General features: G+C 47.8%; 1 pseudogene; it reads left to right on the top strand.

Annotated features, from left to right (window-relative positions):
- LOC148596071 (polycystin family receptor for egg jelly-like) overlaps nt 1-24,983 on the top strand; it is a 365,012-nt pseudogene that overhangs the window by 232,299 nt on the left and 107,730 nt on the right.

Genomic DNA, 24,983 nt, shown 5'->3' with positions numbered 1-24,983 from the left:
ATATACAAGAACCTTCAAAAATTATTCACAGAACAAAAATAAATCTTCTTTAGAACAAACCCAGGCAATGAAATGCAGAGATGGATCTCACAGACCACACAGTCCAGTGCTACTAGCATAAAAATACAGCTTAAAAAACAGGTTTGTTACTTCTTTAAGGTGTTCTTTGCTGAAATGTGTAATCCTCTTAAAAGATCATCTATTAAAAAATCATGCAGTTGGAGCGATTAAAAAGCCCAGCAACAGGAAAGGTGCTCCCTAAACACAAAATTCGCCCACATTAACAGGCAGATATAAAATCAGCCTCAGGTTGTGTTGCCTAAGTTCTGCTCTCTGGCATCAGCAAGGGCACAGCAGACACATCACGACCCCACATGACACATTCACATGCATCACACCCGTTGGGTCCCACTTTCCACAAGTGACTTGTGTTGACCGGGTGTTGTCCTGGCCTGGTGGCCAAGCGGGCTGACGCGGAGAGTCAGATGAGGTGAAATGCTACACAAGCAAAACGGGGCAAGCTCCATGGCAAGCGTGCCATTCCCTTGCCATTCCGAGCCATGGTTGAGCGTGCACAGCTGGGCTGCATGCACATGGCCACTGACCTATGCTGCTAAGAAGCACAGCTGCTCCAGAGCTGCCAGGCCCACGCTTGGAGCAGTGTCCACACAATGCCCCACTGCTCCTTCACCACTTGGGTTCTCCTCAAGTAGAAAAGTCCTGTGATTTTGACTTTTCAAAGCCTGCTCTCAGACAGTAGGGTCTTTATTGTACAAAACTCCCAATTCTCTCCTAGGAGGCAGTAAGTCATGTGTGCAACACCATGGCCAGTACTGCCTTGGGAGCTAGATCATAACATTGGGACAGGAAGATAGGGAAGAATGATGGGTTCTAGGCACAGGGCACTCAGCTCCGGGAAATCCTGAGCTCCTTACCTGCGCATCAGTGATTTTCTGCTTCGCATCAATGATTTTCTGCTTCACATCAATGATGGCTTGCATCTCAGCATGATCCTTTTTCAGCTCCTCTTCAACTGCCATGAGTCTGATGTGCAAAAAGAGAGAATTAGGACAGTTTAAAACTATTCCTGGGTGTTTTGGCTGCTCTGGGGATGTTGCTTTGACTTCTCCGGTTGTCCTCTTTTCTGCAAGAAGTCTGTTGCATTCAAGAAAGGTTATCGATCCTTCTCACAGCCCCAACTGGCTGAATTTATTATATTCAAAGTGGGCATTGCCAATAATCTAACTGTCCTGTAAAACCACCCCATGAGTACAGTTTTCAAACAAAGCAAATGGACCAGTTAGAGGTATAGCAGAGACTGGGGTTAGAAATTCCTAAATCTTTTTGTCTGCTCTCCTGACAATCTAAAGCAAGTCTCAACACTCATATCTCAGTTTTCTCATCTCTAAGGCAGGAGTGGTGTCAGTCCAGGAATATCAAGCCCACACAACTGCTCTCTTTATTGTCAAGGATAAATGTGACAAGGGGGAGCTTCCTGCTCTCCATGTTCTGCAGACTTTGCAGCCAAGTCTCACCTGCTGATGATGCTCTTCATCTGGCTGTCTTTCTCCTCTTGCTGCCGGTGTAGCCTCTCCTCCCTGTCTTCCAGCCTGGACTTGTACTCCACGAGCAGCTTCTGCATCTGCTCCTCCTGCACGAGGAGGCGCAGCTTGTACTTCTCCAGCCGGTGGCTGGACACCTTCAGGCGCTCCTTCAGCTTCGCTATCTCCTGCTCGTACTGTGCAGAGCAGGAAAGAATCAGATGCAAAGGAGAAAGGAACCCATCGGATTATTATGTTCTGCTGCTGCTGAGAGAAAGCCACCGTTCACTTTCATTAAAACTAAATTGATGGGAGCAAAGGAAATGACAAGCAGACAACTGTGGGCAACCACAAAGGAGTACGGAGGCTCCCACTGAGCATTAGGTTATTCCCACACTGTGGAATGTCTTCCTGTAGCCCAGTTTAAGCCCTCAAATAGCTCTGACATGGCTCCTCAGTCCTGCCTGGTAACAATCCCACTTACTCCAGACCCAAGGAGTTCCCAGCCACAAGCTGCTAATGGTGCTCAGCTGTAAACAGATGTCCTAGGGTGACCAAACTTGTGAAAGGGACCCAAATAACTCATTTCTCAGGACCTGAGGAACATGAAACCAATTGTTCCAGGCTGAAGGCAGGGCCCATCACTCATAACTACATATAGTCTGCAAATTTACTTGGCTGAGGTTTGTTTTTTTCCACCTACCACCTCTGGATAAGCACTTGTGCAATAGTACAATGAATCTCAGCACATTCCACTTCAGGTTTGGTTCATTCACCTTTCCTAAATTGTTTCTGTTGCCACTTCTTGTCCACCAAATATTCTCCTCTTTTCATCCCACCCTCTCAGAATACAAAACCTCTTATTTGGAAAAAAAATCTTTATTTGGGAAAAAAGTCAAAAAGTCACATCTACTTTGGGAAATAAACACACTTTAAAAAGTGCTTCTCAGGAGATGACGGACGTTTCTGGCTAGCCTTGAAATACTCCACCATCTAGATGACAGACATTTGCCTTAGGTGAAGTCCAAGAAAAAATCCAAATGCAGCTGCTGATCAAGATTGAGCTGTGGATTGAACACTGTGGAGTAAAAAGGAATTTGGTTATTTTTTTAACTGAGCCGCATCCCTACGAGATCTGTCCCAGAGAAGCTTCTCTACCTCATTTAACCCCCCCGCCAACTTCCTCGCTCTGAAAGACTCAAGGAACCAGATTTCCTTTTATGAGCTCTTAGTATTTCAAGTTGCAACACACTCTTCCTTAATTACCACTTACCTCTGAACATTAGGCTTGATTCAAGAAGTGCTTCACAGTTATTTTTCACAGGTGAAATGCAGACCATTCCCACCAATTCCCCCATCTCTCACACCCTTCTCTTCCCAGCAAGACTTCGGAACATTTCAGACCCCATTTAACCCTTCCCCAGCTCTATATTATTGCATATGTCTAAAAATTCAACAGGAGCTATCTGAAAGCTCCTGTAAGTCGAGGCAGCTTGGAGGGACGGCATTTCCAAAGGGAGCTACACCTGACGGTGCAGAAGCTTGGCACAGGCCACCCTGTGCAAGATCTCTGGTGTTTCTGCCACCTCCCAGCTTTTTGCTTCACATGAATCACGCCTACGATGTGGGAAGGTTCAAGCAACAAGGCATTCACCACTGCCTGGGCGCTCTGAAGTGAACCCTCCTCATCCCCCATCTCCCCTCCAGCTCCGGCCGTGACCAACCTGTCAGTGGGGTCCTCAAATATCTTCTGAAGGCCTGAGGAGAGACTGCCACTGATGCTGGGACTAGAACTGCACTCAGTGAAACGTCTCAGCTGCTGTTGAATGGGCGTAGGGTTGGTCAGGGACTTGGTGATGTCCGCAAGAATGCGAGGCAGAGGTCCCAGCTTTGCCACAGTCACCTGTAGGAAGGAATTTTCACCCTAATTGGACAACAAGCACCGCGACACCCGCCAGGTTTTGGATCACGATGCCCAGAGGCGGAGGGGTGGAGGTGGAAGGAAGGAGGGTGGGTGGTTGTGTGCGGGTGTGCCCGGACCGGGAGGCAGCGTTACGGAGCAGCGTAATCACGGCGACGAGATGGATGGAGGAGACCAACGGGGTGCAGCAGACATTGAGGAAAGAAAAGGAAATAGAAAAGAAATTAGGATTGATCCCCCAAAACAAAACAAAAACAAAAAATCATGCTCAACAAAACCAAACTGTGGCCATTCCAATGCAAAACTATCATGCAAAGCAAACTAAAGCCAGGCTGGGTGAGGTCAAAGTGAAAACTACAGTTCTACTCATTAAGTGGGGTTTAAAGGCTATAGGCTACTGGGAGGGAACTTTCCAGGCAAAGGGAGTCATGTGGTAAAAGAAATGCATGCCAACAGACAAGGGATGCGGCATTTGAGGGTCATGAGAGACTTGAGAGGGTTGAGGGAGGTGGGGAAAGGAAGGTTTTCATTTCAGAAGCCTTTGGGCTTGGCATGCTACGCTGATGCCGTCTCCTGCAGCAAACGGTTATCAAAAACTAAGGCGCTCCTCCCTTCTTAAAAGCAACTGCATGAAAACACCAGCGACCCTCATTCCAACACTGCCATGGAAGGTGGGATTAAATGCTTGGCTTCAGGTTTACTCCCGCCCTAGCCTGGTGCTGGCCAGGCTGAGCACGGCAGCAGCCCGAAGGGGAAGCTGCTCCTTTGGATTCTTTATTTTTCCCCTCTCTGGGTCAAGACTGGTTGTAGCAGCTACACGGTGCTGCTTGCTCCCGTGCCCGAAGCAGGAGACAAAAGCGGTACAGACTTAATGCTGAAGTAAAACTCCCTCAAAGACATTCCTCTTTTCAAAGATGTCCTTATTTTTCCTGTGAGCAAGGATCCGGTCACTCCAGAGAGAGGTCTCTTTACAGACGCTTTCTTACAGAGCATCTCCTGCTCTATTAAGATCTGTGAGGTTATTTGTCTCCTCAATTCCCACTCACTACCCACAGTAGAACAGCACTACAGTGTAACTTTATCCCTTAATTCTCTTTACAGCAATCCACTACGCCAGCTCCCAGGGGCCTGCTAGGATAGATCCATACATCTAACCTACAGAAAGGACAAAGCACATCTGCTTTAAAGCTTTACGTCTGGCTCCTTCCCCTCCCAGCTGCCCGAGACATTTAGGACGTTTTCGTTTGGAGAGCAGTACCCATTTGCCCTGCAGAAACTGGATTTCCCTTGACCTGATGGCCTGAGCAGCTGGAGGAAGGTGGCACAGTTTGTGGCACTGACGGATTTACCCCAACTTATGGAAATGGTGGAACTGGTCTTTTACATGCTCCCTTTGCCTGTTTTTCCGAGCTTGCTGAGCTGTCTTTATAACAAAGATTTTATTGTCTGTGACACCAGGAGTGCAAACTCTGCGCATGTATATGACGGAAACAGATAAACAAGACCACAAACTGAGATTAATATACATTATCCTTCTGAGTCAAGGAAATTTAGATTTACTCTGATGCACAAAGCTCAGCGCCTTCTTTTAGATAATGTGCTGTGAGAAAACAAATATCCAACAAATCATGATCTTGACAGACCCTTCTAGCAACAAAAATCATTAGCAGCACATTGCAAGTCACCTCAGCTCTCCAGTTGCAAAAGACACGAAATACAAACAAAATAATGCAGCTCCAGAAGTGCAAATATGGAACAGTTTTAAGTACTTTCAGGAAAAAAAAATGCTGACATGGAGCTCAGCTTCTCTGAGTCTTGTCAGCTTTACTTTTTAACAAACAAGGTTTTAATGATTTGGGGTCTTGCAGGGAATGTAGCTGGGGAAGAACAACCCAGACTCTGCTCTTGTGCAGTTCAATGGTCCCAGTGCTCAGAGCTGCAGCCGAGTGTCTCCCATGGCAAGCAGGGAGTGCAGCTCTGGCAAGGGCCCCTCTAAGCTAAAAGCTAATGCAAACATCACAGAAATGGACGAATCTCAGCGGGTTTGGCCCTGGTCTTCCAGGAGAGCAGTTCTGCCTGGCCAGGACGTGACTTCAGCCCAAGCTGGGCAGGGGAGGGTCCAGCCAGGTGCCTCAACTTGCATCCAAAAGAGCCTCCACCCAACATTTCCATTTCCCAGCCAAGCACTCGAGTGCTGCCCTCTCTGCCTGATTTGGGTGTCTGCACCAGGAATGGGGCCCAGCCGCCCCCAGCAGCCGCCCCGGGGCCTCCCGGAGCCGGCGGGGCCGCAGCGGGAGCGCGAGGGAACCGCTGGGAAACGGCCCTATCGCACATTCCTCTCCCAAGCCGCTGGGCACTCTCTCCCCAGCGCGGCTCCGGCTGCTCCCCTGATGTCTCCTCGTGTTTACGGTTCGCCCTCCCAGGCCTCTGCTCCGCTTTACCTCATCAAGCTGGGAAACATCCTCACACAAGAGGGAATGCAGAACAGAGAGCTCTCTGCCCACGTCGATGTAGCCCTCAAACCCGGGCATGTTGGAGATGCTCTCTGGATTAGAAATCTCGAGGAGAAAACGCTTCATTCCTCCCCACTCATGTTCCAGAAAGCCATTCATGAAGGCCATGTACTCTTCCTTGTTACCAAACCTGCAAGAAAGGGGAGGGAAAACTCAGTCAACAACCACCACAAAAAAGCACAAGGGTAAAATAACTGTCTGAAAGCACTTCGTGGTTATCTTTTGACTTGCCTTTCTGAAAAGGTATCTGGGAAGGGGAGAAAATGGGCAATTTAAGAGATTCCCTGCTTTCTCGGCTTGGTTAAATACGAGTAACTCGCCACTCATACTGTCAACAAGGGGGTTGGTAACATCTCTTCCCTCCCACAGACTTGGGTTCTCTTCAGCACCTTCCCTGCACCCCTTTCCCTAACGGAGAAGTGCCCCTGGACCTACATTCAGCTGGGAACCTGGGAGGTGGAAGGGGGAAAAAAAAAAACATGATCCTTGGCAGGAACAGCACTTTTTTTTTTTTTAAATAGCATAAAACAGGCACACACAGGCATGCTAATCCATTAACCTCTTCTTGCTTTTCTCCTGTGTCCCTCTACTGAATTCAGTGCAGCTCCAGTCTGTATTCAAATTGACTCTGCCTAACTCAGCTCTGGGCTGTTCCAAAGGGAATGGTGGAAGTTTCTTCCTTTCTAAAGTCTGTTCCAACTTGCCCAAGAATCAGCAGTCTGCAAAAGTGACCACTAGGCAGGGCTCTCCTTACTTGACCTCATTTGTACCCCTAGAAGCAGAGATTTCGAGGTCATCCCCACCACCTACTTAGCAAAATTGGCCAGATTCTGAACCACTTTAGCAATAAGCGTGAGGGTGCGGGATGTCCGTTCGTCAGGATACTCCTGCATGAGGTTGAAGAGGCTGGGGGACATGATAGCAGGACTCAGGAAGCGCAGGAAGAGTGAGGCGCTGATCAGGCGCTCGCCGATGTCCTCCTTGCCCCTGCTCAGGCACTGCTGCTTCCACGATGCAAACACCTCCTTCAGCTCCCGAGGGAACACGCTGAAAAACAGCAAGCAGAGACACAAAACTGTGTGGGCAATGACAGGCAGAAAGTCAAAATGGTGACCAATCGCTTGAAATAATTAACTGTAAGAAATCATCCTTGACTCATATTTTCACTCCACCTCTCTAGGCCAGAAAATATCATTAGACATCTATTCTTAGATCACCATTTAATCTGGTGATTCTTAAGTACTAGTTAAATCATCCCTTGTTCAAACATGTGAAATGAAGCTGTTTTCAGACTCACCAATGTGCAGACTAAAAACCACCACGACCACGCTGGAACAGAGTGCTCCAGATATTTAAAACAAACTGGATCAAAATGAACTATGTAACTCTATATGAACTATAATTGAAATTTGTATTTTGCTTGTAAAGCTCTTCCACGGCTTTGCATATACTTTGCCCTGAAGCAGAAAGGACATTTTTTTTTCCAAGGACACTCAGTAGCAGAGATTAATAAAAATCTTTCGGCCAGTGTGATTTCCCACACTTTTTGGTTTTACCATTCTAAAGGGGCTGAGAAAGAGTTGTCTCTACATACCAAACCCACTTTTTATTCTGAGCTCCCGCTGTCTTTTCCCTTAACTCCCTCCTTGTTCAGGCACAACTCACTATCTGTCCCCTGCAGTGGATTTCAGCAGAAGCTCCTGCTGGAACCCCCTGGTTTAGGCAGAAAAGTCACCCACGATATTGCACCCCAGGTAATAAGGCAGTGAGAAAAGGAAACAAGGCAGTCTCAGAAGATAGACGGCTACTTCCTAGCATGACTGCTGGCTTCACATCCTCAGAAGAGGAATTCACACCTTCCACTCAAAAGAGCTGTGAGGGAGATGGAGGAGAGAGCACCTCACCAGTAGGAATTGATGATCTTGCAGAAGGCCAGCTCGCAGCACTTTCTCAGGTTGCTCTGATGGTCTGCTAATTCACTGGGTGAGCACTTGCTGGGATCCACTTCACAGTTTTCATCTGACTCATACAGAGCTTTGATGAACTCTCCTGGACACAGGGAAGAGGATGACAGACCACAGTCACTAGAGGAACAGCCTCCCTGATGCACCTTTCAATCCTGCTTGTGCCTTTCCAGAGCAACCTTGCTGCCTTGCGACACAGCCTTCAGACACCAGACCTTGGTGGCCTGGCTCCTCTGGCTCTCCCAGAGGAATGAGGCTTTGCTACTCATCCTCAGGCCTTCCCCAGGAAATGCACTTGACAGTGACGTTTATTTTTATTATCTCTAAACTCGTCCTCCTTACATTTCAAATCTGGCTCAGGAATAAGACTAATACTCCAGCATGGGATAAATCCTGCTTGTTTTCTCAGTTTCTTACAGGAACATCTCACAATACCTCTGTCGTCTGCATCTTCCAAAGCCCTTTGCGTTTCTGTAGTCCTTGGACACACATTCGAAAAAGGATGAGGTTTCTTTTGCTTAATATATTTAAATGCACCATTCACCTTTTTTTTTTTTTTTGTACATATGCTAAGAAATGTTTTTTAAACTGCTGCTGTTCACCAGACAAAACCTTCATTCATTTGTTTAATGCTTCAGTGTCTTCCGAGTTCACCTCCTGCCATGACCTTGCCAGCTCCGAGCTAACACCCCAAGGCTTGTTCGTGCAAAGGGGTTTTGCTTTTCGACCTCTGTTTTCTTCAAAAGCCTTAACCAACCATCAAGCCCATCCAAGCTAAAGCCAGCAGTGTTCTTGCAAGCAAATCAGCTGCCACATTTTCTTAAACTGCTTTGCTTGGGTCCAAAAACTTCCTGCTGAGGGCATCTAGATCACTTACTTGCTAAACCATCAGCATCACTTCTGTGGGTGAGCTCTGTTTTAACTGTTGCTTCCTGGGTTATGTTTTTCCCTTAAATGTCTTTGAAAGACATTCTTTGTGGTCCACGAGGCTCTGTCTTAATCGTGTATTGAGACGCTCTCACAGATAAAATAAACAGCTCACACCAACGTAATGTCACTAACTCTTTCAAAGAGCAAGGCATCGGAGTGAACTGCCTAGCGACACTCAGCACGTGATGAAGAATGAGAGGGATATATTACCACGAGCAGCCTTGCCCTGGGCACCAGACAGGCTGCACGACTGATGGCGTATTTCCATCTCTAACACTTGTGATTTACAGTCTTATCACTCAGCACCAATGTTCCAGACCACGGGATAAAAGCCATTAATTTTCATTACTGCTTCACCACTACAGCCGTGGTCCTTGGATGGGTCACCTCCCAGACCCCAGCACACAGAGTCCAATCCAGTTCCTTGACTTATTGTTCTCTGCAACTGGATTAGCCCTTGCAATACCAAAAAAAAAAAAAAAAAAAAAAAAAAGAGACAGGTTGGCACTTTCTTACCTAGTGCATCGTGAAGATACTTTTGCCCTACCAATTTTAGGTATTCCTCAACAGCTTTGGTAGCAAGTGTGTTCTCCCTGAAGATCAAGATATCGTGCTCCCCACAACGATCTCAGACATCACCAAATCTGTCAAGAAGTCCTGAAGAAAAAAGTAACATGGGCAGAGGTTATTCTAACTGGACTCGGTCACGCTAGGCAGAAGCCAAGGAGGAAGGATAAACACAGGAGCAAGAGGATCACTGAAATACCTGTCTAGCTTTGGACATGGGGTGCCAAGGACTGCTTTTCATGCTGAACACAGACAAACTATACATTTAAAAACCCAAGATGGAAGTTAGGAATCAATTCTTGCAGCTCAGCAAAATTTAATTAAGAAGAACGGCTTACAACAACTTAATTCACAAAATGAAAACAGCTCTGGACTTGGAACAAAACGTTGGCATACTTGCTGTGGATCTACATGGCATGGAAGTAACAATCAAGTTTCATCACTGTGAAAAACCACTTAATACAGGGCTTAGTCCTATAGTAATATCTCTTTCCTCAGGTGATAAGTGCTTATGAGCCAAGGACACTCGGCACATCACAAGAAACACTCAGTACTTAACGAATCTCCAGGACAGGAGCTGTATTTTTGTCCGAGGTTTTTTACTTTTCCAAAGAAAAAAATACCCACGATCCTAAATTACGACTAAATGATAAGTGTGACTTGCTAGTGCTGCTCCAAACATTAATGTCCTCCAAAGAGCACTGCAGCAAGGCATCCTAGCCCTACTGATTATACAAAACTAATGTATCAGTACAAAATATTCAGAACAAACTAGGGCAAATATTCAGAACAAATTAGCTATTGCTTTTTGATGAAATTTGACAGAAATATTTTTACATGGTGCAGGCTGGGGCCATGCATCTCTATCAGCACCACCACAGTGTGAGCTGCAAAGGTTCCTTGGTAGCTGTAGGCTGTGGCAGCCCAGACTGCTCAACGTTTCTGGAAAAGAGACCTTCAAAAATACTGTGGCACTGCAAAGACAAACTGATCACATCAATGTGCCTACTCCTTGCAGCTAGCGCTGCAGGAATCCAAGGGGTGCTTTCCAAAAGCATTTTAGTACCATCCTAGAGGAGTTATCCCAGCTAGCAACTTCCCTGGATCCGAGAAACAGCGTGGTGAGGAACAAGCTCTTATCGAGAGAGCCCCCCTTCAGTACTTTTTCTTAGGGGTCAGGTCCTTTGCCTCCATGATCCAAAGACGAAGCACATTCTCAGCTCGACGGCAGTTGTCCTGCATGGAAGAAAGATCTCAGCTTTGATTCAGAATCTTTAGGAAATTGAACATTTTCTCTCCTAAAGCAGAAGAAAATTGCTGTCTACTACATGTCAAAGGTAGGGGCTAGAACATTTTTCTTCTCAGAAAGCTCCCAGGGAGGCAGCATGCCAGCTCCAGAGCTGACCTACCATATGTTTACCCACAAAAAATTCGACTTCCTTTCACTCAGCTCTGAAACCCTTTTTCCTTTTGCCAGCGCTGTACTGCCCATTAAGCCATGGAGCTCCATGTCCATTGCTTCCTTATTTCTGCAATTTCCATTACCTTATTTGGCTGCACTGCTCTGCGTACATTTTCCATCCACTTGTCTCTCTCCGCTGCTGAGGAACAGCTGAAACATTTACTGCCAGTGGAGCAGGTTACCTGCAATACATAAGTGATAACCTGAGATCAAGCAAGTCCAGAAGATGTGGACAATCCTGCAAAAAGTAAAGATGACAGCTAGGAATATTTGAGAAACAGGGAGTAAATATGAAAAAGGCAGGAAAGCATTAGAAGAACCCAGAAAGCAGACATGGAGAGGCCCACAGAAAGCAGAGAAAACAAAAAGTCAGTTCAAATTAATATCAAACTAAAAGGACACATATGAAGGGCCAAAGGTTACTCTTAAAAGACTCTTAAACATCTTACAATACATCTGGCTATAATCAGCCAGTCAATTATTTTTTACACTTGTTAATTGATCCATAGCTATGAAATGCTTGCAGTTTTCCCCAGAAAATCCCAGGTACTGGATGATTTGGTCACGAACAGCGGAAAGACAGAACTAGCAGTGTATTGACACAATGCAAAACTCCCTGGAAATGGTGGCTTCAGGGTGCTAATGCCAAGTGAGCAGGAAGAATTCCTGGCCAAGGCTCAGAGAAGAGCCTGCTACCCGCTGGCTTTCTGCCAGGGCTGCTTCCAGGTTGTACTGCAGAGCTTTAGACACATGCAAAGGACTCAGCTGAAGCCACATTGACTCTCCCCTGCCACAGCCGCTCGCGACGACCTTGGGCGCATCCAGCACACGATCAGTCAGTGCTGCCCTTGCAGGGAAATGACTGTGCGAGCACAAACAGCCTGTTCTGGAGGCAGCCCGGGTTGAAAAGCAAAGAGGAGCTTTGCTCCCTGCTGCCCGGTGCAATGGAAATGTGCTCAGCTGCCGAAGCTCTTCCTCAAGCAACCTGGGAAGGGGCTGAGCTGCTGCAAGATGCTTCACACTGGAAATGACATTTCTCAATTATGGTATATTTTCAAGTGAATTTAGGTGACAGGAGGAAAATAGAATATTTAGCAATAGATACACTTAGGGCGTACATACGTGTGCTGACTACAAATGTGTAGAGATTTCCCCAGGTAAGAGATGTTCAAATAGAAGATGCAGTAATTGAGAATGTTTTCTCTTTGCTGACTGGCTGAAGCCATCAGGACTTGGGGATCTCATGCCAATTCGGCAGACCTCAGGAGAACATGTGTTCCCAGTTTGCTCTCCAGCTGCCTCATCACAGGCCAGCATGCTCTAAGTACATTTTTGAGTACATAAGCACTCAAACTGACTGACAGCATATAATCTGCTGGGTGTATGGAGAGTGCTCACCTCAAAGCAGAAGTCTTGTCCAAGGAGGCTGCTGTGAAGTGGTTTGACAAAGACTTTTTCTTCTGCCCCAAGATCCAAGGTCTCCACCATGCTGGCCGGGCTCAGTAAAGACGCATGGGAACGGGACTCTTTCAGCTTTGGCAATCCACGTGACCTGAAGAACAACAATGGGAAAAGGAAACGTTATTTTTCTGGACATTTCTAAGAGATGTGGCAACATCCCTCAGAAAGCTACAACTTGTTGGTGCTTCTTCAACTAGGGAAATGTTTGCTAACAGCAAAAAGCACACTTACATCTCTAAATCTCTAAACCAACGCAGAATGGTAACTGCTCTTGTTAGAGCAACAATACCCCCTGCAAGATACATTTTTTTTTTCTTAAGATATAGAGTCTTGGACCTAAAATCAAACACAATAATTTCCGCTTTATGGCGCTCAAGTCATTTAGCTACACTGAAGTTTTGAAATTAATGCTTCCCCTTTTCTTCCTCCCCATGTCTCCGCTTCTCGATTTCCTTCTCAACCTCACAGGGCTTTGCTTTATAAAGCTACACAACAGTTTCTTTGAAGGCAGGGCTCCGTGTTTGTCAGAGCAAGAAAAGGTAGATGTTATCAGTCACCCTGGCCCTGGAAGCCTGCACAGCACCATGTGCCACCGAGAACTATCAGCTTAAAACGGGAAAGGGCTGATTCACGGGGCAGGATAGGGATGTTCCTACTGCCCTGCAAGGAGAAACAAACAGGGGCAGGGAGAGCAGGAAATGGGGAGGAAATGGGCATTCCCTCCTATGAATTCCAAATAATTACACAGACTCAGCTACTTTATGCTACCTTCTTTTGCACCCAAACAATTGGAGTTGACTTTGCTGTTGGAAAAACCTCCAAAGAGCAGCATAGTTCAAAACACAGATGAGATCTTGTTGGACGCCTCTTCCCTCCAGCCCTTCTCCTCCCAGCATCCTAATCTCTTCTTCATCTTAAGAGCTTCATTCCCACATGACTTCACAGTTGTTTTTCTTGCTATTGGATCCACCAATTGCATTTTGCAGGTGCTCTGAGATACACACTGACACTTTGGGGTTGGGGCAGGTGGTGGTGGGGAGACAAGAAACTATTTTCAAGTTTAACTTTATGATGGAACCGAGTTTCCCTTGTGATTTGATTGATGAAGCATCCTTAGAAAAGCAGTAGACTTAACTACAACCTTTCAGCACCCCTACATGCAGCTGCCTGCGTGGCCAACCAGCGGGAGCAGAACTCCATGAAGCCTCAGGCTTTCCAACAGAAGGTACCTATGAGGTCGAGCAGTGCCTAGACACTTCCCTTCTCCAAGCAGGACTCATCAGTGATCTTGACTCTCACGATCCTGCAGCACGAGGCTTCACCAAACCAGCAGTCAAGCCTGGCATGAGGCTCATGTTTTGAGCCGTGCTGCTCATTCGCACAAAGTTCTCTCTCCAAAGAAAGTTCCTCTCAGCTTCTTCCTGCTTTGCTGCTCTCCAAGGATGTTCCTTTTCCACGCTGCGTGCCCTCTGCTTGCTTCGGTGGACACACGGCTGAAAGGAGGAGGATCACGTGGACACTTGTCCTTATCCAGGGTTCTCTGCACCACTGGCTTTCCGGGTCGCTCCTTCCCAAATCCCAGTGTCGGGCCCTGCCACCCTGTTCATTTGCCTCCTGGATCCTTGTTTTTAAATCTGCACACAGGAGACTTGGAGGACAAAGGGAACAGAGCAGTGCCGTGCTGTGCCAGCCCCCGTGGATGGAGTTTTATGCTTCACACACAACTGGAGAAAACCCACGTGCCACTCAGGTCTAGCTGACAATTCATGCCCACGCTGCCAGGCAGTAGAGGAAGATCCATTTTTGAAGAGAGGAGAGGGCTTTGTTGTGGAGCAGATCATGCATCAAAGCAAAGTAATAGTGACTCATTGTAAATGTGCTTATTGACCTTCCTAAAATAGTATCATTTCCACTGGAAGAGGATGCCTCATCAGCCCACATTTACCAGGAGTGCCATGTTTTGAAAACACTTATGTCCTTTACATTATTTATGGCAGAGATTTTTGCATCACAGAACTTCAAAGAAAGCTGGCGACAGAAGTCACTAAAAGCAAAAAGTACTTTACCACAGGGTAACCTTATTTAATATGGTTATGCTCACTGCACTGTTTCATACAGCCAAGTTGCAGCTTCCTGAAAATAGGGATTTATAACAAAATTCACTCCAAACGGACTGCATGACATTGCCAGGACTAAAGGGACAGCATCAGCCACCACCGGCGAGCAGCAGCCGTCCGCTCCCTACCTCCTCCCGTCAACAAGACCTCCAACACCCACAGCCATCGCCACGATTTTATGGCACTGCCTTTCAGATGCAGAAGACAGAATCATCAATTGAAACGGCACAGCATGACAGGCTCAGCTAATGAATTCTGCTCAGCTAAGGGAGAAGCAAAAATGCAGTAAACAGCACAAGAGCAGAGAGCTCTTAAGTACAGGGCAACCTATTTTTCACTCTGTCTGATACTCCTGCTGAGCTACTGCAGAATAAAATGCACTGTAAGGCTTAATGAAGACAATTAAGACACTTTACAAATAGCTAGAAAAAAGCAGCTTTTACCTGCCTCTTATATAATCCATTTCCAGCCCAAAGTTCCAGCAAAAGAGACACAAGCAAGAATTTACCACAAGGAGCTCTTAGATGGATAGAATTAAGTTCCTTATGGAGTTCTCTCATTTTCTGAGAAGTAGATGCGCTGTTCACTGTAGGACTCCACCCTGCAGCAGCTACACAACTACGGCCTTAGCCAGGCCCCTTCGTGTGCCGGAGCGGCACCGCGTGTCCTCGGGGCTGGCCAGGGCTGCTCACTCTGACCTGTCTGCACCAGCAGCTCCGGGGCAACTACATGCAGGCAAAGGGCACAAACCACCCAATCCAGTGGTTTTCTATCATGAAATCTAAGGCCCTTCGTTTACTTCCAGGGATGCTGAAGAAGAAAAAGGTATTTGACTGCAGATGCTTAACCTGACCTTTTTTGTCAACTGTTAAGAGTAGTTAAAGGTTTCAGCCTTGTGTTGGTGCTGCATCGCATATTCTAACATATCAGTCAGTCCCAAACACACCCATCTGACAGCTGGCAATAAAATCCTTCCCTCACTTACCTCTCTGGGCTTGTGCTCAGCAATACTCATGCTGTAGGTGCACTCTGTGGGTGACATCACCTGGGAGATGCTCTGACTCTTACCTGTCATCGGCGTTGTGCAGAGTAGGGAGACGGAAACTCGTGTTCCTGTCCAGTTTTGACTGGCTCTTTGTCCTCTTCATGGAGCCTTTCAGACGTTTATTGAAGAAGCCCTAAAATGAGAAGTCACAGCAGTGAAGCAGGGAACCTCTTGTGCCGGGAACAAATCAATCAGGGCAGTGTCACTGCATCCACACTCAGTGATTCCCACTGGCCGCCGTGAGGGATCTGCTGTATTGGGATTCCCCAGAGCAGAAAGAGGGGCAGGACAGGATCGTTGATGACCGTTCCCCTGCGTGACAGCTTTGAATTGCAACAAGCGGCACTGCTCATGTTACAGGTGAACTTCAGTGAACTCCAATTACTACTCAAAAGACTCAAAAATTAAACAAACAACCCGCCTCCGCTATCAGCAAGCAGTAGTCTTGGGTACTCAGTATTTGACCCTATGCTCCCCTTCACACACCATGTTTTTAGTTCTTGGATTAAGACTAAAAGATGCCTTGTGTCCATTGCATCCAAACTCTCTTTTTGGACTGGGATACAACCAGCCTTACCAAAAAACAGGCAGTTTCAAAACTCTCACTATCCAGACTTGAAAATCTCTGAAGATTTCAGTATAGTGACTTCAGATACTTGTCCAGGTGCTGTTTTGAAGCAAAACTCAACCCAAAATCTAGCCAGGACCTAAACATATTACATGTCCAGCTAACCTGCCTTCTAAACAACTGCTGCTGGGCTGCTGGTACCACCGCCTGCACCTCCTCCTCCGAGCCCGCGCTCCGCAGGGCCACGAGGACAGGGAGCCACGTGTTCCCCTGGCAGCGCCGCTGCAGCTCCAGCTGCTGACGGGCAGCGCCAGGCACCTCCGCGCGCGGGGAAGTCACGGCTGTTTCCAGCAGGCATCGCTCCACCCTGCGCCACAGCCCCGCGTGGGGCTTGGAAGACAACACGCATTTTAAACCACATTGCATCCAGCTCCTGTCAGGGCTTGCAGGCACACGTGCGCGCATTCCTCGGCGCGGTCCAAGCAAACGGAGAGCTCCTTAATCCAATAGGATTCAGCAGCACTTGAGGGGCGGAATCAGCTCTCCCCCTCCACAGAGCAGCTGCACGGAGCCGCTGCATGAACCCCTTCCTTTACCCCCTTCATTAAGAACATTACAGGCTCAGCAAAAATAACATGCCATCACCAACCTAGAGGAACTATTCTCCTAGCCAAAAATTGAATATAGAATGCAAACCCTGGCAGCAACTTCAGAAGTATTTATATAGGTTTCTGCCCATGTTAATGCTGATGTGTCACTATTTGCAGCCTTAGATCCAACCTTGAGAAAAAAGCAAACTACAGATCTACCAGAAGCAGGTACCAAACCACCTGAGAAAATGTAAATACTAAGTAAATACTCTTTCCTCCTCAGAGCCTGTTTATATGTTATGGTATTTCAACCTCCACCTCCAGTTCGATGGGAAAATTTGCTCCCCTGCAGGAAAGCGGGACTCACCGGCACTTTGAAAGGAGACGTGTTCGCCGCATCCACGGAGTTGGTCTTCTCCGACGTGCTGGTCCCCGAGATGCTCTGCCTGCAAGGAGACCTCTCTGCCGGGACCTCTGAGAGAGAAGAGGAGGGAGGTGAGTGGGCGCAGGAGGGCTCTGCGCCGCACCGCGCGGGCGCCCCGACACAGTTTTCAGTGCATTAAAACACTGCCCAATTCCTCCATCTCTGATTTACTTGCTAAATTACAACGGCATTTCCGCTCACAGACTCAAGGTTATGAATCCCACTTGCTCATGGGCGGTAAGCAGTTAAAATAAAAAAAACACTGGTGCAGATCAATACTCGCTGGTATTTATGATTCGATTGCTGTTTGTTTGGTACTATTCCAAAAACTTTATATTATTACGAGCTTTCTTCAGGGATAGTGATACCCACGATGCCCTGGCACGTGGGGTTTGGATGGCGCTGGAGCCAGGACGCGCAGCCCCCGCGGGTGCCGCAGGACAAGATGGAGCATCGCGGCGGGTAAGCAAGCCGGCCCTGCAGCGCGGTGCTGCAGCTCCAGGCTGCCTGTTAATTAGGGAAATAACGAGCAAAAGAAACCACAAGTCTTCAAGTCTTATGAGTAGTTTACCAAGCAGATGCTGAGCGTGCCGACAGTTTTTGAGCTTTCTTACAAGCTTTGAGAATGAATGCTAAGGAGCTGGGGGCAACTGCAGTATTAGGCCTGGAGTTGAAGCCAGTCTGGGGCAGCGTGACAGATTTGGGCTGAAGAGCCCCCGTGGTGCCCCGCAGCAGCTCACCCCCATAACGGTGCTGTGGGGCTGCCCGCTGCGGGGACGCCGCCGAGCCCGGGGAGCCGCTGCCCGCACAGGGGTACCCGAGCCCCGCTCCCCCGCCGCGGGCGCGCAGGACGCAGCGCGAGCAGCACCTCTGGATGCAGAGCTGGCATAAAGCTCCGGTCGCACCCTCCTGCGCCGCGAGACACGGCCCCGGCGCAGGGGACGCAGCGTGAACGGCAAGCAGCAGCACACGATGCAGCGCTGCAGGGAAGCTCCCATCGCGCCCTCGGCGTCGCGCTCCTCAGCACAGCGGGCGGGAGCATGAAGACAAGCGCCCGGTCGCGCCGGGAACCCGCGGGACACGCAGGTGTGCGGCGCTGCGGACTGGCGGCGCCTTGTGACATCACGACAACAACGGTTCCGAGCTGCACAAAACGCAGGGCCATTCCCCGGTTCCCAGGGTTCCAAATAACAGGCTGAAACTACAGCTCCTCAAAGGCAGCCCTAGGACCCGCGACAGCGCTCAGCGGCTTCGCTCCCCTCCCATCACCATCCTCTGCCCCGACCACTCATCTTTGCTCCTGAACATTCAAGTTATGTTTTTCGCTCACAGTTAAATTCCCATTTGACTCACAACACACATTGGATTCCCAGAAGAGAAATGGATCTTATAAACCGGTAGAAAGGATTATAAAGGATTACATGCCCTTATTACGCCGCTGCCAGCTTTGGGAAGAGTCTCCAGTGCCCCTTCTCCCTACAGCAAGTGCAGACTTTCATTAGAGGTCTAGGAAGAGGAAAAAATGGAGAGCAGGAGAAATGTTAATTATTCTCAGGAGAAAATCTGCACTTCTTCTGTTCATTTCTGCACAATCCTTCTCTTGCGCAGCTCTAAACCCTTCCCTGCTCTAAAACTCACTTTTCCTGCATAGCCGCTAGGACATACTCAGATTTCAGGTTGCACACCCTATTTAATATGTTGTGGCGGTTTGGATGGCACAAGTTTGGATGTGTACGTTTGGAGGGCACAAGTTTGCAAAGCTGCAACAGGCGCCCCCCTACTTGGCTTTGGACCCGGGATGACAACAAGAGCACATTCAAAACACTTGAGCCACGTGAGACAACGGTGTTACTCTGCAGCAGCTCTGCTTAGAAGGACGTTGTGTGGGAGTGTTTGGCCATCCTGGTTTTTTTTTTTTTTTTTTTTTTTAAATAAAGCTTTCACTTCGGTTTGCCATGTGGCTTCATGGGTAAATAATTCCTTAAATGGGTTTTGCTACTGAAACCAGACTTCCGAGGAATGGCAAGCCTGGAGGAGGTTTTCCAGAAAAAGTGTCAAGATATAGACAGAGGATGACTGCACACCAATTCCTTACCCAGCAACTTACTGTTACATTCAAGAAATAGCCCAGCCTTCATTTCTCAGTCTTCCGATTTTTATCTTTTCCACCAGCTCTCTCTTGTGCTCTTCTTTCCACATAAGAACTATCAAACAAATCAATCAAGGGATTAAATGATACAACCTTTCCCATTGTATTTGCTCTTTTACTACAGACTAGTAGATCCTAGACTAGACCATCCCCATTCCATTCCAAGCTCTATGTATTTTAAGAGATTATGTATTGCTGACATTGAGAGTTCCCACACACACATTCTTGCTCTGAGGCTGCATGCAGACACCAGGACATCTAAGACGTTCATTTACACTTAGTCCATATTTGAAAGATCTTCTTCTAATCCCAACTGCAAACCATTAAGGGAACTACAACTCAGCTGATTCACCAATTTCTGCTTCTGCTTTCTCCATGCTTTTCAAAATCAACAATGAAAGGAATTTCTCTTCTGAACGAAGAGAATTTCTGAAGGAATAACTTCCAATCCCAAAGCAACTTTCAGTGCTAACTGCATGCAAACTTTAAATTTGCTCAGCCTTCTTCCTACGCTCTTGCCTGATTTGCTACCTCCCTGCAGGCCCCTTTAAGCCTGGAAATCTCTTTCCAAAGTTAATTTTATCTTCCTTTTATCTGACAACACCCCTCAGGATGGCACATTCAATCATGCTACCAGCAAAAACAAACAAGGGAATCTGAATGCTTTATGCGTCTGCAACATCAGGAGTAATTAGGGTTTATTTGCTCAGTGGCAGCAGCAGAGAGCTGGTTGGTGAATGCAAACCAGGTTCACAACACACCTGATGTTATAACCAGTCTCTGAGAATTTCAGGTGAATTAATAATTCAGCGATTAATAATTTAACACAGACAGTGCAACACAAAAAAAGCACCAAGCTCTTCACAAGTGTGCCACTATTCAGAAATAATGTGCCTTTCCTCCAACAAAGCTTGACTCCGCTCGTAACTGAACGTAGAAAAATTCAGTCCATCCCTAACAAACCTGCTTGAAACAACAGGGACATCCACAGGAAACACAGAAAATCCCTCAACCCTTTGCTCGGGCTGTAAAGACTCTCCAAGTGCAAACACGGACAGGACATTAAGAATCACTACTCTTAGTCCAGTTTTAAAGCCAGTGTAGAAGGTGGAACATTTCGCTAACTCCTGAAGCAGCTGAATGTTAAATCCATCGCTCATCTGGGAAGGAGAGTCTAATCCGCTCTCCGGCCGGGAATGCAGCCTGCGCGCAGGGAACGGCGGCGGAGCCGTCGCCGCACCGAGCCGGGCGACAGAATTCCCGCCGGAGCTCGTTCAGCCGCGGAGCTGGGAACGGCACGGAGGCACGGCCGCTTCCTCTTGTACATCACCTTTACAGTCGGCTTAAAAGACCACGCGATTTCATGCATGGTCCCTTACTGGAAGGGTCCCCACAGTGTTACTTGGGCATTCTCAAATGGAAGATATTCCTTATTGTGCTTAAAAATCCCCTATGTTGGTGGAGATTCCTGTTACACTGGCACTACCGACCCACCAAGAGAGCAATGGAAGATGGTGAAACCATAAACCTGCGGCTTTTTGCTACTTGGGAGCTTTGAGGGGACCACTTCAGCTTTCACTTAGCAGCTTTTTGTAGCCAGCACCATCCTGCCTTCCAACGATACAGCAGCATCCTTCCCACAGCTGAAATAAGGGGCATCCTCATTCCCAGCATTAACTGGAAGAAAATTGCAGTAGAAAGTTAGCCAAATCCTTCTTTACTGCCACAGTTCTTTCATGTGGTAAGCTTTCCATACAGTTTGCCATTTTTTTATTTTACAAGGCAAACACTCATAATGTTTAAAAGCAGCCAACTTCAGCTGACTTAAACAACTCTTCAGCTAGGGTAGGACTCCAACTATTTTCAAATATTCCAAACTCAAATTATTTCCTGCAAACTGCTTTCTGGATTTGCGTTTTCTCCTGCAGTTGAAGACCAGCAGACAGCCAAATTAAATCATGTTTAAGAAGTGACAGGATCTCAAGAGAAGAGAGTGAAACACAGTTTCATTCTTACAGCTGGCAGGATGCCGCTTACCCTTGACTTACTTTCTGTGTTTTTCTTTTTTGGTTGGTTGGTTTTGTTTTCTGTCTTAAAATAAAGACTCAAACCTTAATATATCCAGTTTAATCAGCAATTCTCAAGACGTTCACAAATTCACTTCCATAACCACCCTTAACCATATATACACAGAGGAGTCATTAAAAAACATAGTGGCTGGAGTATATGGCAGGTAAGAGCTGCTGAAAGACCTGTGACCATTCCTGCTCTCGCGAGGAAGACCACCTTCCTGAAGGGACAGAACGAGACTCTTCCATGCTGTTCATCAAAACCTCTGGAAAAGAGCTGCTGCCTGGGTCTGTGGTTGAACAAATGCATAAATTGGAACTAGACAAGCCCCAAAATGCAGAAATAAGTGTCAAGTAAACTACAGGAAAAACAAAACAAAGTAGATTAGTCAGTCAAATTAAAGGAATGTTCTTACATTTCGAGCTGCCCATTACATCTGCATTTTCATGAGGATCAACATCTCTCAAATTGTGTAATATACAGTTAAGGGATTCTGATTTCCAAGAGAATATTAATCCTCTGTAAGAAGCAGCTGGAAGATGAGAAGTACATGGCTAACTGAATCTGGGGTTTCATGCAAACGCTGACTCTCGTGCCAGGGCACGGGCTCTCGTAACAAGCTCTAACAAAAGGAGCTTCAGGCTTTGTCTCTGAGTGCAAGAAGCATGAAGTGACCTCAGCACAAATTGCTGTCCCTTACGGACTACACATGCTCCAGGCCTAAAACATGTTAGCCAATAGAGGTACCCAGTCAGCTACACCAGTAATAGTCAAAACAATTACTCACTGCAAAGAGTTTAAGAGTTTGCTAAATAGCTTCATCCTCCCTCAACACGAGAAACCAAAGCACCAAAAAACAAAAAAGCACCAAAACACCACGGCACCCCCTGAACACTCAGTTAAATCACATTTCCCTAAGGAGAACTAATTGGGAAAGAAAACGGATTTGTCATTAGTCTGTTAGCACAAATACTCATTCTCTGGCAGTTTTTCTTACCATTCATTTCATTTTATATTTCATAATGATTTGACAGCTTGATACACAAACTCCTGCTGGTGCAAGGTGCAACGTACACAGAACAGCTATCCTCACCTCCAGCTTCTCTATCTGGCTTGTATTCTTGTTGCAGTTCAAACGGCTGCAGCGACCTGGTTCAGGGACGGCACGGCGACCACCCCCAAGCCACTCGGGCTATCAGCTAGTTGACAGCAATGTGGTGGACAGCAAATGGCGTTTATTGATGGGAAACAAGGTGTTATATATCTAGGTTTACAACGTCACATCCGTCTGCTTACACCATAGACTAAACACTATTGGCTACTAGGGGCCCTATCTTTCCGTACAGCACGGTATCTTCCGGCCGCCGTTCCCTAACTCTCTGCAACAACTTCCCCCTTCCCTATGCATAACAAAACTAGCTAAAATACAACTATCTTATTCTTATTACTATCTTATTCTATTCTTATAGTTATACCAATCTTAAAATTACATATCATAAACTTGACATAAAACATAAGGCACAAAGAAGAAGGCGCGTAGAAGGTAGGGGATGACAGGTAATACCAGGGTGTAGGAATAGGGTGTACCTTGGGATAACTTGGGGGTAATACTGAGTGGATATATTCTTAAAGCAGTTGTTGGTGTTCTACTAACATGATGTTAACCTTCTCTAGCTGATTCTTGACAAACGGCATGAGCTTATTCAATATACAGGGTCCAAAGATTAGCGTCATCATGATCATTGTGATCAGCCCTATCAAGGTGGATATCAGGGTGGTTAACCACGGCGAACCGGTGAACAAATTTTTGTACCGGCTGCGTTTGGAACAGGGTTCAATGGGTGCTAGTTGGCAAGGCATGGCACTGAAAACTGGTGGCCCTGTAGTTATTTTTGTACTAATTGCTTGAGATTGTTCGACCTGTTCAAGTACCCCATTTAAAGGGCTGGTGTGACTCTACCTGTCCTATAGTGACAAGCTGCAAAATTAAGATAACGCAAAGGCATCGCGGCCCCCTCTTGCGGAGGCTGTTTTGTTGTTTTCTGGATTCGGTCAGCGTGGAACTCGCAGGCTCGGGCGGGACGCTTGTCACCGGGGTGTACGGGTTACGGGGGTGTCCGATGATCCGGTCCTGTGAACAGAAACTCACAATTTTCATTAGTTTTATTTTGAAGGTAACAGCCACCTGAATTGGGGTCAGATGCTCTTCCTTTGCAACATGCTTAATCATGAATGCTCCCGCCGGTTTTTCTTTAATTCGGATGTTTACCTTTTTTTTCTCCTTCCTTAAGTTTGAATCAGTTGTGAGCCACTCGTCCTGACTAGTGGCTGATCCGGAGTCGGAACTCGACTGACTGGTCACTTCCGGGCTCCGGTACTTTTTCGTTGGGCTTCGGCGTTTTTTGAAATGTCCGCTCTGATCGGTTCTCCGCCCCTCCCTCGGGCTCGCTCCAGGTCCCTCGCTCGGACCTCCTCTCGACCCCTCCCTCGGGTCTTCTCTCCGTCCCTCGCTCGGACTTGCTCTCGACCCCTCCCTCGGGTCTTCTCTCTGCCCCTCACTCGGACTTCTTCTCGACCCCTCCCTCGGGTCTTCTCTCCGTCCCTCACTCGGACTTCTTCTCGACCCCTCCCTCGGGTCTTCTCTCCGTCCCTCACTCGGACTTGCTCTCGACCCCTCCCTCGGGTCTTCTCTCCGCCCCTCACTCGGACTTGCTCTCGACCCCTCCCTCGGGTCTTCTCTTCGTCCCTCACTCGGACTTACTCTCGACCCCTCACTCGGGTCTTCTCTCCGCCCCTCACTCGGACTTCTTCTCGACCCCTCCCTCGGGTCTTCTCTCCGTCCCTCACTCGGACTTGCTCTCGACCCCTCCCTCGGGTCTTCTCTCCGCCCCTCACTCGGACTTGCTCTCGACCCCTCCCTCGGGTCTTCTCTTCGTCCCTCACTCGGACTTACTCTCGACCCCTCCCTCGGGTCTTCTCTCCGTCCCTCACTCGGACTTGCTCTCGACCCCTCCCTCGGGTCTTCTCTCCGCCCCTCACTCGGACTTCTTCTCGACCCCTCCCTCGGGTCTTCTCTCCGTCCCTCACTCGGACTTCTTCTCGACCCCTCCCTCGGGTCTTCTCTTCGTCCCTCACTCGGACTTACTCTCGACCCCTCACTCGGGTCTTCTCTTTGTCCCTCACTCGGACTTGCTCTCGACCCCTCCCTCGGGTCTTCTCTCCGCCTCTCCCTCGGACTTCCTCTCGGCCCCTCCCTCGGGTCTTCTCTCCGTCCCTCACTCGGACTTCTTCTCGACCCCTCCCTCGGGTCTTCTCTCCGCCCCTCACTCGGACTTGCTCTCGACCCCTCACTCGGGTCTTCTCTTTGTCCCTCACTGGGACTTGCTCTCGACCCCTCCCTCGGGTCTTCTCTCCGCCCCTCCCTCGGACTTCCTCTCGGCCCCTCCCTCGGGCCGCCCTCAGGTGTCCGGTCACTCCCATTGGTTTCCGGCGCCTCACTCGCGCCGGGGGCACCCTCGCCCCGCCCTTCCCCTTGTGGCTCGGCGCCATTTTGAGGGGCATAGGGTGGTGGCCTGGCCCAGACGTCACCATGTTCTGACTTCTTTTCAATGTTCCTAGCTTCCTCGGCTAGCTCGCTCCAAACAGATTTCGGCTGTTTCTG

Source organism: Tinamus guttatus, unplaced genomic scaffold, assembly GCF_059628265.1.
Source record: "Tinamus guttatus ecotype Peru unplaced genomic scaffold, ASM5962826v1 Tinamus_guttatus_pri_ptg000031l, whole genome shotgun sequence".
Taxonomy (NCBI): Eukaryota; Metazoa; Chordata; class Aves; order Tinamiformes; family Tinamidae; genus Tinamus; species Tinamus guttatus.
Note: the sequence above shows the minus strand (reverse complement) of the source record. Positions and strands in the feature narration are given on the sequence as shown.